This window comes from Pristiophorus japonicus, chromosome 18 (genome assembly GCF_044704955.1).
Source record: "Pristiophorus japonicus isolate sPriJap1 chromosome 18, sPriJap1.hap1, whole genome shotgun sequence".
In the NCBI taxonomy this organism is placed as follows: domain Eukaryota; kingdom Metazoa; phylum Chordata; class Chondrichthyes; family Pristiophoridae; genus Pristiophorus; species Pristiophorus japonicus.
This window is the reverse complement of record NC_091994.1, coordinates 91,578,094-91,592,501: the sequence shown is the minus strand read 5'-3', so window position 1 is coordinate 91,592,501 and position 14,408 is coordinate 91,578,094. Positions and strand designations below refer to the sequence as shown.

At 49.2% G+C, this 14,408-nt stretch overlaps 1 protein-coding gene and 1 non-coding gene across 2 annotated transcripts in view; one reads left to right on the top strand and one right to left on the bottom strand.

Moving 5' to 3' along the window:
* acap3a (ArfGAP with coiled-coil, ankyrin repeat and PH domains 3a) overlaps positions 1–14,408 on the bottom strand; it is a 355,855-nt gene that overhangs the window by 235,890 nt on the left and 105,557 nt on the right. The gene's annotated exons all lie outside the window — the stretch shown is intronic.
* trnag-gcc (transfer RNA glycine (anticodon GCC)) lies at positions 10,990–11,060 on the top strand. The gene has a single exon. It is a non-coding gene; the product is annotated as a tRNA-Gly (tRNA).

The window sequence follows — 14,408 nt, the reverse complement described above, 5'->3', positions numbered from 1 at the left end:
CGCTGAGTGCAGAGATGCAACGATAATCCAGGAGCACCGCAGGAGATCAGAGTCCTTCATTAATCCCAATTAGCACCTGGCCCTCAGGATGCTATCTGACAGACTCGACTCTCAATCACTTCCACTGACCAACTGACTCAAAGCCGTTCCACACTCACACCCCTCTTGCCTCGTGTTTAGCCCAGTCTTGGACATTCCACGCAAGAATAATCGTCCCCCCCACCCAATCCAAATTGATCCAGTTTACGGACAGAAATCTTGCCAAGTTTGAACTTGATGTCACTGGTCTTGAGTCTGCCACTAAATACGATGGCCCAGGGGTGGGCAGGGAGCGAGCCTTGGGCCTTCATGAGTGCGCTTGATATTGGGCCTCGGGCCTCACTTAAATGAAACCCGCGAGCTGTGGCCACCTGCTGGCCCTCCCCAGGCAGCTCGCTGGTGAAAAGGAATTGGGGGAGAAATTCGGTGGCGCCTCTGTTGCGGTGTTAATTCAGGCGGAGCGGTACTTTTAGCGCCTTGAAAAGGTTTGCGCCTCCCGCCCAGAAATTCGTCAGAATCGGTCGAAGAGCTGACCGTGGCGATAAATCAGCCGTTTCACACCAGAGTTTGTGGGGGGGTGGGGGGGTAACGGAAGTTTGGTCGGTACATTTTGCAGACCCATTGCACATGTGCGGAACTCTGAATCAGATCCTGGGAAAAACCAAGTCTTAAAGGCGCGGCATAGTAATACACCCACCCACTTGTTTCCAACCTGCGCTGCTATGTCAGTCTGCTGCTACAAACTCGGAGGCTCACGCACCGTGCTGTGTGTACACGTTGCACTGACTGTCACCTCCGAAGGAAGCGCTTCCTCATCGCTTTAACGAGCCGCCAGTTAATGACTCTGCAAGCCTGTACTGACTATTTTTCCAGACGTTGTTATTGGCAGACGCTCAATGAGGTGCATGCACCAAATTTAGCCACCGGGGGCGCAAGCGTGTGCGTTGCACCAGGATTACGTCATGATCGGAGCGATCGTCAGCAGCCAGGCGCTAATGGCTTGCATCCCCGGTGAGCCTGTAATGAATTTTCCGTCGGGGCGCTAAAAGCTGCACGCCTGGTCGCTAAGCTCGAACAAGCGCATTAATGCCCCCTCTGGGCGCTAACTGAGGCATTAGACAACCGAAAATCAAGTCGCTGCATGCCAGCAATAGACCTCAGTTCGGTCGCTAAAGGGGAAGGTGGTGATTGGGAGCAAGGAAAGGCAGAGTGACTGAGAAAGGGAGAGCAATCGGGAGGGGAATTGAGGTGGTGATGGGGGGAAGGGAGGATCGAGGTGGTGATGGGGGGAGGGGGGGGGCGAGGTGGTAATGGGGGATGGGGGGACCGAGGTTGTGATGGGGGATGGAGGGAATCGAGGTGGTGATGGCGGAGGAGGGGGGATCGGGGTGGTGATGGGGGGAGGGGGGATCGAGGTGGTGATGGGGGGGATCGGAGTGGTGATGGGGGATCGAGGTGGTGATGAGGGGGAGGGGGAGTGCGCGAGAGGTGGTGATGGGGGGGAGGGTGATCGAGGTGGTGATGGGGGGGGAAGGGGGGCGTGCGAGAGGTGGTGATGGGGGAGGGGGGCGGTGGCGGCCCCGACACGCTGTTCTACTGTGGAGCCAGAAGCATGCCTACTCCTCCTGACTCCACGCTCAGGGAAGTATTTTTTTAAACCAGCTTATCTTTTTGGTGGTGGCAGCAGGATTTATGCAATGACCGCCAGTAGGCCGCATTTAGACCTGGCTTTCCTGAGCGCAGCCCAACCCAGTTTTGCCCTGGGAGCCTCAAATAGACATTATTTGCAAATGCAGCTGCCTTTCAGGAGTGGGCTCTGGACGCCCATTCTTTTGCCGACGCCAATATGGCGGGCAGTGGATTTGCAGCTCGGAATGAATACGCTCTTCCTGCCTGCCATATTGGAGGCTTAGGCAGACACAGCACCATCATATCTTTCGACCAATTATTCTATTCGTAACGACAGCCATTCGAAGACACAATGAGTTTTTAAGGGTAGTTACAATGAAAGCCCTCCCCCATCTCTGGGGCCGTGTGTGACCCTGTGCTCCATTGTAACAAAGGGTGCCTCTGCTCCAATACTACATGGTTAAACTTGACTCATTGAGACATCCCGCAAGGTGCTAGCTGCTATGATACCATATGCTTCCTTATCACAGAAACTTCGCAAAGAAAGCGGTCACGTCTGGATATGCATGTGTTTGGACAACAGGAGACAGAACTGGGAAACTTGCCTCTCCCAGCTGAAGCAGACAGTGGTATCTGCTGACACGTTCCCCGCCTACCTGCCCTGTCCACACATCGCCCCTTAAGGTTACACCCCTCAGTTTTTTTGAGTGGGGAGTTCAGAAATTTCTTGAAATGTGAACTAGACACCAAAAGTCCCTTTTCCTTGGTCTCTCATGATGTGAAGGCTTTCGTTCTGAATGTTATCAAGGTTTCAAGGAACTTACACCATCAACTCGCCTCTGAGTCAGAAGGTCGTGGGTTCAATTCCCACTCCAGCGACTTGAGCACATAAATCTAGGCTGACACTCCAGTGCAGTACTGAGGTGCACTGTTGGAGGTGCCATCTTTCGGATGAGACGTTAAACCTCTCTGGTGGACATAAAAGATCCTATGGCACTATTCAAAGAAGAGCAGGGGAGTTATCCCCGGTGTCCTGGCCAATATTTATCTCTCAATTAACATAACAAAAACATTATCTGGCCATTATCACATTGCTGTTTGTGGGAGCTTGCTGTGTGCAAATTGGTTGCCGTGTTTCCCATGTTACAACAGTGGCTACACTCCAAAAGTACTTCATTGGCTGTAAAGCGCTTTGAAACATCCGGTGGTCGTGAAAGATGCTATATAAATGCAATTCTTTCTTTCTTTAACACTGAAAACATGAAACTCAATTCCCACCTGCTACCTCAGCCCTATCCCATCTCAATCTAACCCCCGTCCCATCTACTGTCTTGTCCCTATCCCGAGCCCATATCTGCTGTACCCCCTATCCCATTCTGCTATGCTCCCATCTTCATCCTGCCTTGACCCTATCCCACCCACTGCCCTGTCCCAGTCGCATCTACTGGCCTGACCTATCCCACTCAATGTCCCGTGTCGGGCATGGCAAAAGGCAAGCACCCTGCTACTGCTGCTCTTCCCAGAAACACAGTCCGTCGGCATCCCTTCCACGCAATATCGTTCGGTGCCAATAACCTCGGAGAGCAACAGCAAGGGCAAGGCTCTGTTGGTGACTTGCAATCATCGACTCAGTCGACGACCGTGACACTGATCAGTGCAGCTTATCTTGGTCTCACAATGACATTGAATTCTTACAAAGGGTACGGGAGCCTAGTGATTATGGGGCTGGACTAACCACCCAGAGGTCAGGAGTTCAGATCCCAACGTGACAAGTTGTAAAACTTGTAGAATGCCAGAAGTCGGGTAACTTGTGGACTGGCACCGGAACAATGAGCACGAAAGCTGCTGGATTGTTGTAAAAACCCAGCGGTTCAGGAAGGGGTCCGACCACCCATGCCTACAGGTGCCTCCAGTCTGACACCATGTAGTGGACGCTTAGGGGGAGAAATTTACATCGTTTGCGTCTCCCGTAAGCACCCCCCAAAACGGGGCGCAAACGATTTCTCTCCCGGGTGGGGGGGGGGGGTACACTACGGGCTCCCGTAAATATGCGCGGGACTTAAGCAGAGACGCAAAACCAGCAGCATCCCTCACTCCCGCTGGCAATGCCCCGGGCCGCTGTGCCGGCGATGATATCATCGCCATGCGCAGTGACCCGTTTTCGCCCCGCGGCGGAAATTGGGCCGCGCCCCATGAAGCTGCCGTGGACGATGTCAGCGCCAGCCTCGCGGGTTGTGAGCTGCGCCGCACGCTGCACGCGGGGCGAAACTTAAAGGGGAGGTGGATGGCGACATCTTTTTTCTCCCGGCTGACTTACCGGTCTGGCCCTTTGTGTTGTATTTCGCGGGGCCCTTGCCGCGATGGTGCAGCCCGGCACTCCCGCTTCTGTGCTGGGCTGCAGCCACGGCAGCCCGCAACCCCGGTGGCCGAGTGGAGGCCCCTCCCGTCCCACTGCAGAGCGCGCAGCATGCCCTCCCCTTTAATGGAAGGGGAGGGTCCCGCGCTCGCACCAGCGTTATGCAGAGAGGCCGCATAGCGCTGCAACATTCGGGCGCTTACCGCCCCCGGTCCCTGGCATTGCGCTCCACTTCCTCTTGGGGCGGTAACCCCAATTTCACAGCCAGGGCGAGATTTCCGCGCCGGGCACAAGAAGTCCCACCTCGCCTCGGTTACCCAGGACGTTATCGAATTTCGACCCCTGAATGACCTCAGGCAATTAATCCTGGCTTGCCAGTGTCGTCAACATCCCAAGAACCACATGAGGAAATTACCCTGATGTCAAATATGAACCAAAAAAGTCCCAAAGATATTGTTTGACGAAATAAATACTGGGAAATTCTTGAATGGTCATATCACATGATGTATTTCACTGATTTTTCTCCTTAAAATTTGAGAAATGCTTTGTTGTCATGTCTTAATTGCTACGGCATTGTAAAAAATGAATAAAATGTGTGTCAATGCTCTCATAAGAATTAGGAGCAGGAGTAGGCCAGTCGACCCCTTGAGCCTGTTCCGCCATTCTATAGCATGGCTGATCTTCGACCTCAACTCACTCTCCTGCTCTATCCCCATATCCCTTGATTCCCTTAATATCCAAAAATCTATCGATCTCTGTCTTGAATATACTCAACAACTGAGCCTCCATAGCCCTCTGGGGTAGGGAATTCTAAAGATTCACCACCCTCTGAGTGAAGAAATTTCTCCTCATCTCAGTCCTAAATAGCTGACCCTTCTCTGTGAGCTCATGGCCACATATTAGTCTGTGTGAGTGTCTATACATGCGTGTGTGCGCATGGACTGGGTGTCTGCGTATGACTGACTCCATGCACGAATCTTTAGGGCATATTTCCCATATTCAGAAAAAAAAGTAGTGAAGTTCTCTCATTTTGGATCACACTCAAAACAAGCGAGGATTATTAACATTTAAACTGCTTTTATACGCCTCTGTGGTCCAAAGAAGCATTGCTTTAGCAAACTGAAAGCTCGCTCTTTGGGTTCTTGCATGGGCATGGTAGCAGTGTTGCTGTGCTTGGGTATGGAGATTGTGCAGAAACCAGGAACGCATCAAGGAGCCCTGAACAATTGAGACCAATTATAACTGCTCTCAACTGGACCAAGAAAAGGCCATGCCGTCCCTCACAGCCACTCCATCCTGAATCCATCTTTGATTATTCAACAACAGGCATGCCTCTCCTTGCTCGCCCCTCCCCTCCGCTCATCATCACTACCTGTTGATTCCTTAACTTTGAGGAGCACCAAGTTCTCTCCGCTGAGAAAAAAAAAATCAAGCAAATGTTATTATCTCTTTCAACCACAACCCCCTTCTCAATAGACACCTTCTCCTTCAAATAGTTACGTATGATGATTATTTTGTTGTGATTACTTCTTCATTAAGGAGGGAGAAGTGTAATCGAGCTCCCCCTAGTGGACTACTGCTCCACCTAGTCGGCAACTGTGGTAATGCTACTACTGATGTAAATAATAAAAGGGTCACCTGACAAAGTCACATGATGACAGGTTTTTGTGTTTCGAGCCATCTTGTGTGTGAGTGTTTGTTAGTGATGTCAGAAGGATATAATCACAGTTACCTTGTGCTGCCTGAAGGTGAAAGAATCGTATGAGCATCCTGAGCCTGACGTTGGGCGGGTGAGGGAGCGTGGGGAGGGGTCGCACACCATCAGAACCTGCAGTCTGAACACTGAGGGAGCACAAGGCCTTCCTGTTGAGGTGGGTCCCAGCAGGAGCATGAATGGCGATGTTGTGTACGCACTCAATGCTGCACTGCGCTCTGGGGAAGTGTAGGATACACCCCGGCCTTCTCTTTGTTCCTGCTGCTGATGGTCACTGTTGAAATGGATGTACGTCTGCCTTCCTGTGCAGGCTTTCAGCTGACGTCCCGAATAATAGGAGAGTGCAGCTGACTCCAACAAAGCCCCAATTTCCTGCAAGTGTCGGCGGCAAAGAAGTTGAGTGCACTTATTATCTTCAGCTCCGTCAACAGTTCTATTCATCTTGTTGACAGCGCCTCAGCTTGCAGCAGGCAACACGACACAGTCTCTGCAGTCTTACTGAGTCTGAGTCCCATCAATGGGTCGGAGAGGAATTTTCCCAGATTTTTTCTCCCTAAATTGGCCTGGGTCTTTATCTGGTTTTTGCCTCTCCCAGGAGATCACATGGCTCAGGTTGGGGTGGAGTGTAGAATGTTTCAGTATAAGGGGTGTCGCAGTTGTGTGAGGAGGGCTGGTTAGGCTTGGGTGCTCTTTGCCTTTCCGTCATTGTTCATCGGTTTATATGTAACCTTCAGGGCTGCTGACTGAGGGCTGTACAGCTCTTTGTCAGCCCGCGTGGACTCGATGGGTCGAAATGGCCTCCTTCTGCGCTGTAAATTTCTATGTTTTTGCGTTTCTAATCATGGATCTTTAGCCAGCTCCAGATAGTTAGACAAGATGTGGAATCGATTCAGCCTGTACAAGCTGATTGGCACTATGCTGACCATCACCAGCCCACCCCCATGTCCTCACTGCTCTCTTTCATCCAAAGCTCTGCTGTCCATGTCCTAGCTCACACTAAGTCCCGTTCACCCATCATCCCAGTGCTCGCTGACCTACATTGGTTCCCGGTCCCCGATCCCCGAACGCCCCAATTTTAAACCCCATCCTGGTTTTCAAATCCCTCCAAGGTCTCGCCCTTCCCTATCTCCGTAAGCTCCACAACCCCCTCCCCAATCTCTGTGTTCCTCCAACTCTGGCCTCGTGCGCATCTCAGATTTCCTTTGCCCTACCAGTGGCGGCCGAGCCTTCAGCTGCCTCGGCCCTAAGCTCTGGAATTCCCTCCCTAAACGTCTCTACCTCTCTCTCCTCTTTTAAGACACTCCTTAAAATCTACCTCTTTGACCAAGCTCTTGGTCACCTGCCCTAACGTCTCTTCATGTGGCTCGGTGTCAAATGTTGGCTGATAACGCTCCTGTGAAGCGCCTGGGGACGTTTTACTATGTTAAAGGCGCTATATAAATGCAAGTGGTTGTTGTTTCTGCAGTTCACTCCATCTACTGTTCCATAAAGTGACAGCCCACAATTGTCTTCAGGCCAACTGTGACAAAAAAGAAGCTTTTAAAATCATTTTCCCCTTTAAATCTAGACACAACATAAGAGCATATAAATTCTGTGTCAGCTGCTATGTCCAGGAATGTGTCAGGCTAGGACTTCTGCCCCGCCCCCTGCCCGCCATGGTGATGATCCCGTCACAAATCCCTGGGACGGGGCCATTCACATCAAAGGGGTTGGTGCCTGTTCAGTTAAGGTGCAACTGGGGTGGGAGTGTCAGAGTGGGGGTTTGGAATTGGGGGGGGGGGGGGTGCAGGGTGGGGAGGGAGGGCAGGTCTTGCCTGAATGGCTGAAGGTTCCAATTTTATTTCTCAGTTTCTCCATTATCAATTTAGCACTTTCCTCTTGGCAATTGATCTCAGATTGATTGCCACTGGTGAGCGGCATCATGGGCCCCACTCACTGCCAGTGTCCAGTGACCAACAGGAGAGCTGTTCTGGTCCCATTAATGAGATCCTCACAAACACATAGGCAATTGGGTTTCACCTCTGACAGGGATCTAAAATATGGAAGCTGGAAAATTTGGACTAACAAAGAAAGACTTGCATTTATATAGCGCCTTTCACAACCTCAGGACTGGGGGGTGGGGGGGGGGGCCGGAAGAGAGTTAGCATGAACTGGGAGGATGGGGTGAGGGTGGGGAGAGGGTTAGCATGAAGTGGGGATGGGGGGGCGGGGGGGGAAAGAGGGTTAGCATGAATTTGGCGGGGGGGTTGGGAGTTAGTATGAACTGGGGGGTGGGAGAGGATTAGCATGAACTGAGAGAAATGGACAGAATAAAGCCTGTGTGATAATGATTTAAGAATTCTAAATCAAGTTAGCCATCAGGTTTAGTAGCAAAGAGTAACAACGCAAACACACATTTCACAATCGCCCAGAATTTCTCTGCAAGAATTGAGGAGTGAGACTTGTTCTGTCACAATCTTCTGTACAACACAAGTCTTGGTCTATCTGCAGCTGAAGTTATGACAAGCTTGTGCCTCGCTGCACTCTGTGTGAGCACAGGTCCCGGGCCTAGACTCAGGGCTGTTTACCGAGTTGGCAGCTCTTTTGAAGCAGTTGATCCTTTACGAGTTTTCCCGGTTGGTATTTATGTGATTTGCTCTTACAGTTATTTTGGCAGCTGCCTATTTTTGCAAGGGGAACAGAAATTGCCAGTATGGTATCTACAAAATCTTTCACTCGACCTCCTAAACTGACTTCTTTACAATCGAATCGGCCCAAAAGGAGAGCGAGGCCTTTGAACTTGTAAAGGTCCATTGTGTGAATGAAATAGTTGAGCGTCAGGATTCATTAACGTTAGTGTGGGACTATTTGCTTACTGAAACCGACCCTTCCAAGTTCAAAGTTTTGACGGCTTCATCCAGACAGCACGGCTACATTTGGCACATTAAGCAGCTTTGTGCAGTTCTTTCGATTGTACTGAAGGCGAGGGCGAGCCTGAGAGCCATGAATACCGAGGGCACAGTTCAGGTGTGCACAGCAGCAACGATCACATGCAATATTACACTGCGGGACTTTGCGCAAGTCAACAGCATCGCACAATATATTGTGGAGCAGTCGAGGATTATTTATTTGCTCGCTCGGGGATTTACATCGTGTGCGTTTCCTGCAGATGTCTGTCACATCTGTGTTGCTGTCTGTGAAAATACTTTACAGTGATTCTCTGTAACTTGATCAGGCCAGGTCAGATCTTACAGCAAGAGCACGGGTGATATTTGGCACTTTGGGTCAGGTTTGATATTGGGGCTTTTTGACTGACAGCGGGAGCCTGTCAAGAAAATGGGAGTCAAATCAGAAATGTGAATCCCCTTCCATTCCCCCCCCCCCCCCCTCAGTACTTTGTCCATGGTACGAATATACATAGAAGCAAGAAAATGATTTCAGACGGTAAATCTTAAGAAAACGATGAACGTTCCTGAGCAGTTTACTCATTTCTCATTCTACCGTGAAACAAATATCCACTGTTTCATCCTTATTTTCAAATTCCTCCATGGCCTCGCCCCCTCCCTATCTCTGTAATCTCCTCCAGCCCTACAACCACACCCTTTCCCCCCCCCCCCCCCAGATGTCTGCTCTCCTCTAATTCTGCCCTCCTGAGCATCTCTGATGATACATGGTGGGCCGCCCCGCCCTGTGTGAGAACACCACCACGGGCCGGGGCTATAAATAGAGCTGGAGTGCCAGGCCCCGGAACATTGTGGGCGAAGGTGCGTCGAATGAGGGGTACGGGGCCCAGAAGAGCCGAGGGCCCAGGGGCAGCACGGGCCAGCCCACACTGCGATTTGTGAGCGCACTAGGTCCGTGCAGCAGAGCAGGTCTCCAGTCGTCCTGCTTAACCCTTGCCACTGGATAAAGGCCTGGCTCTGTCGAGCCCGTGGGGTGGCTGGTGTGCAACGGCCACCACACGTTAAAAAAATCCACGCACAGGCATCTTCCACCCCCTCAACTGGAGTTCAGGACTGGAACATCGGGTCCTTCATTGAAACATCTGTGAACTCTTGTGGAAGCAAGTCATCCTCGTTCGAGGGACCGCCTATGATGATAATCACTCACCCATTGGTGGCCATGCCTAGGCCCCAAGCTCTGGAACTCCCTGCCTAAACCTCTCCGCCTCTCTTTCATCCTTCAAGACGCTCCTTAAAACATACCTCTTTGACCAAGCTTTTGGTCACCTGCGCTAATTTCTACTTATGCGGCTTGGTGTCGCATAATACTCCTGTGAAGCACCTTGGGACGTTTCACTATATTAAAGGCGCTATATAAATACAAGTTGTTGTTGTTGTGTACGTGTGTCTCTGCGTGTGTGATGCTCCATTCTCGGGGCAGCAGTGCCACAGTACAGTGGGGCTCGTGGTGTTCAGAATTCACCCCGTTTATACCCCTGAGCAGGTTCAGAAGCCTGCAGCAATGATGCAGAACTGAGCAAGTGTAAGACTTGCTGATGCACAGCTGCTCAGAAGCCACGAATGTGACTTTTTTTGTTTTTATAATTGAAGTTTACAAAGTTTTACGGCTTTTTGATTACTTGGAGCTTGCCACAGAGGTACATGGATACAATAAGTGTCATGTATCCCAACATGACTACTGTTGGTACTATCACAAGGTGTGCCACCAGAGGGCACAGCAGTGGGGGACTTGTAGGTTACCTGTACAGGTGTGCCTGGCCTAGTATAAAAAGCAGGCCACCAGGTGTGATCCTCACTCTGGAGTTAACAAATAAAGGACTAAGGTCACTACAGTTCAAGTACAACACATTGCCTCATGGAGTCATTATTAGAGCATCTAAGGACACAACAATAAGATTCCTGGGCACGGGCGTATTTGTAACTGGGAATGAGTCAGGTTCGAGGGTTTTTGTGTAAATGCAACCTTGAAACAATAGCTGTTGCCTGATTTTTGTTAAGTCTTCTGCTGGCAAGCAGTAACGATTGTTTTACATTTCTGGCCACAGGCCTTCCGCCAAGTTTGGAGAAGGTCGGTACCGTCCAGTGATGTGAAATCTCGCAGAGCAAGCTGGCAGCCCTGGCGAACAACATCACTTATTGGCCACTTACATTTGGCACTGGCTGTGTTTTGCCTCTGGAAGCAGAGAGCAGGGAGCAGGGAGTTCAATGGGCAGTGTTCCGGGCCTTCAAAGGCCCGTATCCTGCCTTGATTATATGAAAGCGAAGGCCGTACTGCATTGTAAATGGGGAACATCAGTGTGACTCCAGTTGTATTGGTGGTTCAATGGTAGAATTCTTGCCTGCCATGTGGGAGGCCTGGGTTCGATTCCCGGCCAGTGCAAAATCAACGTTTTCAGATCAAATGGCCTACTCCTGCTCCTATTTCTTATGTTTGTATACAAAATCAAAATACTGCGGATGCTGGAATCTGAAATAAAAACAGAAAATGTTGGAAATCTCAGCAGGTCAGGCAGCATCTGTAGAGATGAAGCAGAGTTAACATTTCGGGTCGATGACCTTCCGTCAGAACCTCTCCTTCTTATGTTCTTATGACTGACTGTGCTGCAGCACTTTCAGGGATCCCTGTGAAACACTGTTGACGATTGAATGTGGTCGTCCTGATTGCTTGCCACGTTTATCCAGAAGCCCGGGTGCTCTGATAAGTGAAACCATGAAGGTTTTGGAAATAATTACATTCTGTTCCTTCAAATGAACCCACAGCCATCCAGCACAGATCACTTTAAACTCGGATTGACAGAATAAGGTGGGGGGGGGGCAGTTTAAAATAAAGGATCGTTTTCTGAACTGAAAACTTGGAGGCAATCTGATTTTTACAACTGAAATAACATTTGAGGTCACACAGGGAGTGACCCGGCTCACAGACCAATTTGCTAAATTATGCTCCGAAAATGATCTCAGCTGCCTTTTCCGACTCGTGCCCCGGAGCCTGAGAGAACAAGATGTGAAGCAGCCTCGTTGCCACGGTGACTGCACTCACGCCAGGTAACACAGAGGAAATATCTGACATTGTGCTTTCAATCAGCGGCTACCATTACTGTCAGAAAGAGCCAAGAAAATGTGATGACTTCAACAACAACAAAAAATGCACCAATTGGACATTTGGGTCAACTCTGGTTGAATTTCAATTCGGTGCAGCTTCTCAAAGTGTGACTTCAAAACCTGTTAAACATTTTGGCTTTTCAGTGTTGGTTTTAATTTGAAGAGGTGTTGTCCTGGTTTGGGGGAGATTTTGGACTGAACAGGCCTTTAGGAATTTCAATATTGGCCACCTGGAATGATCTGTACTTCAAGGATCCCTATTCAAATTTAGAAAAAGTAATAAGTGCAACATTGCGGCCACAAACACAATCAGTGTGTCCCCAGTCACATCACTCCAGACTCAGTAAGATGAGACTCAAGACGCTGCACCCTCTGAATAAATGATACAGGATCACCTTCTCATGACTGTTGAACAGTGCCCAACCTGATCTCTCATCCAGCGTGTTCAGGTGTAAATCTGTCCGCATACATTCTTATTTTGATATAATACTTGGATCGAAGTTCATTATTTATCGTTGAATAGCAAAATGTATAACAATTTGGGAAGCAGAGACGTGGAGTTTGTTGGAGTGTAGTGGGTTTCACTGCACTATAGGCTGAGGAGTCGAGAGATGTGAAACTTGCCCTAGAGGGAGTGCAACGAAAGTTCACCAGACTAATGGGGGGAATTGTCCTACGAGGAGAGATTGAGTATACTGGGCCTATATTCTCTAGAGTTTAGAAAAACGAGAGGTGATCTCACTGAAACATACAAAGTTCTTACAGGGCTCGACTGGATAGATGCAAGGAGGATGTTTCCTCTGGCTGGGGAGTCTAGAACCAGGGGTCACAGTCTCAGAATTAGGGGTCGGCCATTTAAGACTGAGATGAGAAACTTCTTCACTCAGAGGGTGGTGATTCTTTGGAATTCTCTACCCTAGAGGGCTGTGGAGGCTCGGACTTTGAGTATATTGAAGACAGAGATTGATAGATTTTTGGATATTAAGGGAATCAAGGGACAGTGCAGGAAAGTGTTGAGGTAGAAGATCAGCCATAATCTCATTGAATGGTGGAGCAGGCTCGAGGGACTGAATGGCCTTCTCCTGTTCCTAATTCTTATGTGCTTATGTTCTTTCTTATGAAACTTAGGAAGTACAGTGCCACCATTGGCAAAGGGGTGTAATTAAAGCGTGACATATTTACATAGGAAATTCCCATTATAAATGTGAACGAAGGAATTTATAATGGGAAAAGTGGACACAAAAGTGTAATAGAATAATGACAGCAGGAATTGAGGCTCTGTAGGCAGGAAGCTTGTGCAGACACAAGACTCTAGAACCAGAGGCTATAAAAGAATAAGTCTGTGACTCACTCAGCTCCACCAGTAAAGACAGAACTTGGATTAATATAGTGCCTTCCATGACCTGAGGATGTCCTAAAATGCTTTATAGCCGATGAATTGCTCTTTTAAGTGTTGTTCTGTAGGCAAACACGGCAGACATGGTAAGGTCCTCAATGAGAAGGTGGCTGAATTTATCCTGTATCATTTTGCTATTGGGAGTGTGCAGTGTCCCGGGTCTCATTCTGCTGATGTGACTGGGGACGCACTAATTGTGTTTAAAACACCTCTCGTTATTTGTTCTGAGTTTGGCGCGAGATCATTGAGGTACAGATGATTCCAGGAGGTCAGTGCAGAATGGCACTGTGCGAGTGATCCCATACTGAACGTACATGGTTATTTCTGTCCGGTATTTCTGATTTACATCTATTATCTCATCTGCCACCTGCACAGTCAGATGTGCGATGAACTGTTCACATCGCCGACAGGAATTTAAATGGCATTTGTTTTCGGCATCAGACCATTTCCCACATTGCAACAGTGACTGCAGCAGAAGGAGCGTGCGGCAAAGCAGTCCCACCCACCCTTTCCTTCAACGACTGCCTGTCCTACCTGTGACAGTGTCATGTATGTAATAACTCGATAGACTGAATACTGTAAACTCACTCGGGTGCAAACCTGGCTCAACTTTATTCGGGCCCAAAAGGCCCACATTACATGGTGGCTTGCTTTATATACCTGGCCCGCCGCACATGTGCGTACAGCCCAATGACCTCCGACAGTGGTGCCCTCTGGTGGCTAGTAACCTCAAGCATACATACATGACAGACAGAAATTGTAATTCCCGTATTGGACTGTTCAGTCACCTAAGAACTCACTTTTAGATAATATTCTGTCTTCCTGTTTTTGCCACCAAAGTGGATAACCTCACATTTATCCACATTATACTGCATCTTCTATGCATTTGGCCACTCACCTAACCTGTCCAAGTCACCCTGCAGTCTCTTGGCACCCTCCTCACAGCTCACACCACCACCCAGCTTAGTGTCATCAGCAAACTTGGAGATATTACATTCAATTCCTTCATCTAAATCATTGATGTATATTGTAAACAGCTGGGGTCCCAGCACTGAACCCTGCGGCACTGCCTGCCATTCTGAAAAGGACCCGTTTATTCCCACTCTCTGCTTCCTGTCTGCCAACCAATTCTCTATCCACGTCAATACATTACCCCCAATACCATGTGCTTTAATTTTGCACACTAATTTCTTGTGTGGGACTTTGTCAAAAGCCTTTTGAAAGTCCAAATAC